Genomic DNA, 2,101 nt, shown 5'->3' on the forward strand with positions numbered 1-2,101 from the left:
TGGGGGAAGGGGATGAGGTTGTAGAAGATGCATGTGGAGGATGGAAGGCGGATATGGAAGGTGAGGCGGAGTGCATGGCGTTCTGGGATTTGGAGGGCTTTATAGTGTCTTCACTGTTGCTGTGATTTCCTTATACAGCCTGTGGACGGTTTCTGATCGGTCGGCGATAACGTACTGCTGTCACAGACGGTGTCAATGTCTGTGCAGGTGGCGCCACCGCTTCCGTGGGAACCTAAACACTGCAAAGAACTTCTCTGCTGCTTTTCTGCACCGAGCGCTCGTTTCCACACACCGCTCAAATAATATCTGCTACTGCGGATAAAGTTCTTCTCGCTCATTCTTATTTCAGCAACCTCCTTAATAATACAACCAGAGCCATTTGAACCATTTTTTGCACAAACCGCTAGAGATGTATTTCTAATCCCAAACACTCTGCAGCGGAGTGTGCGCTGATATGAAACTTCCTGGCAGATTAAAACTGTGTGCCGGACCGAGACTCGAACTCGGGACCTTTGCCTTTCACGGGCAAGTGCTCTACCAACTGAGCTACCCAAGCACGACTCACGCCCCGTCCTCATAGCTTTACTTCCGCCCCTGTTCTACCTGGCGGAAGTAAAGTTGTGAGGACGGGGTGTCAGTCGTGCTTGGGTAGCTCAGTTGGTAGAGCAATTGCCCGCGAAAGGCAAAGGTCCCGAGTTCGAGTCTCGGTCCGGCACACAGTTTTAATCTGCCAGGAAATTTCAAAGTCTCGGGAGCTTGGATATCACAGCATGAAGACGAAGAGGCTGTCAAAAACCCCCTCGCGACGCATAATACAGTATAAGCAACAAATAAGCCCCTCTGAAGCCAGAATTGCTGATATGACTTTCCAAACTGTACCTTAAGCTCTTCGTCAGTGCCTAGTCCGATCAGTTCCTCTTGAAATATGACACAGGCCTTTTCAATATAACTGTACATATTGCCAATCCGCTGTGGTATTTTAATGGTCAAAACGTTCTCAAACCTAATTTCAAAATTTGTGTGAAGGACATTTAAATGTTAAACTAGGTTGAACCGTCATTATCCCCGACACGTTGTCTAATACACTTTGGGAAACTTGGAAAATTCGCGCCGTCCAGTGTTTTTCTTCGTTACTTGAAACCTGGCAAGAATAGAAATGATATAGCTTGTGTTTATCAAATTTAGATTGTCATCTTTTATCTGTTTACCACTTGATTAAATTTTCTTTAAAAATTGGATCTGTAGCATCTAAAAGCTCTAAAATAGTCTCAAAAAGTGCGAAAAATCTAGTCAAACGTAAGCCTCTTTAGAGACAGCGTACTTCAGTGTGAAGAAGTAATCATCAAGGTTTCTTTTATTAACTTTTATTTCATCCTCCCCGTCCCATATGGACAGGGGGTAGGCTACCAGCTGATAGAATTTACCGCTATTCTGCACATAAGAGGAAATTTTTTAAAAAAGTAAAGAAATACAACACATAATATATAATTTGGATATGGCGGGTGACAAAAGAAAAGTTTTGTACAGTAAAAAGACAGATCGTTAGCTGCATGAGTTAAAATAGTTTGATTCGGTGATTAGTGAAACCACAGACACAGGTGAACGGAAAATGAGTGTCGCACATGAAGATATGAAAACAGGTAGACAGTTGCCTAAAGTAAAACGGAAAGGCCGATGTGTGACTTATTAAAAGAGATACATAGATAACTGAAGAGATGAGTGTGCATCTAGACTGCCAGGGAGAATGGTATCATCGGACTGTAGCCTTTAAAGGTTGCGTGTAGGAGGGGGTTTGTATGGAAGGATGTTTGGAAGAGGGATGGGGAAGAGTAGAGCGGGATGCCCTTCTGAGCCAAGACTTAGGAAGTGGGTGGAGAAGATTGGAGGGGAAGAGAGCTCTGACAATGGGGAGGGGGGGGGGCGATAAGGATTTCCTATATCTGTTAGGATGGGTATGTATCAGGGCGGATTTCATGGCCAGGTAAGGGAAGGCGATTAGAGTTTCGTTCAGAGAGGATGTGGAGGGCGTGGAGCTGCAGCGTTGGGGGAATGTGGTGGCAGAGGTACGGCTGACTACCAGGATCAACGAGCAGGGGTGAAA

The 2,101-nt window shown here is 45.1% G+C and overlaps 1 non-coding gene across 1 annotated transcript; it reads right to left on the reverse strand.

Moving 5' to 3' along the window:
- Positions 1-482: 482 nt before the first annotated feature.
- Positions 483-557, reverse strand: Trnas-uga. The gene has a single exon. It is a non-coding gene; the product is annotated as a tRNA-Ser (tRNA).
- Between the last annotated feature and the right edge of the window lie 1,544 nt (positions 558-2,101).

This window comes from Schistocerca americana, chromosome 2, assembly GCF_021461395.2.
Source record: "Schistocerca americana isolate TAMUIC-IGC-003095 chromosome 2, iqSchAmer2.1, whole genome shotgun sequence".
In the NCBI taxonomy this organism is placed as follows: domain Eukaryota; kingdom Metazoa; phylum Arthropoda; class Insecta; order Orthoptera; family Acrididae; genus Schistocerca; species Schistocerca americana.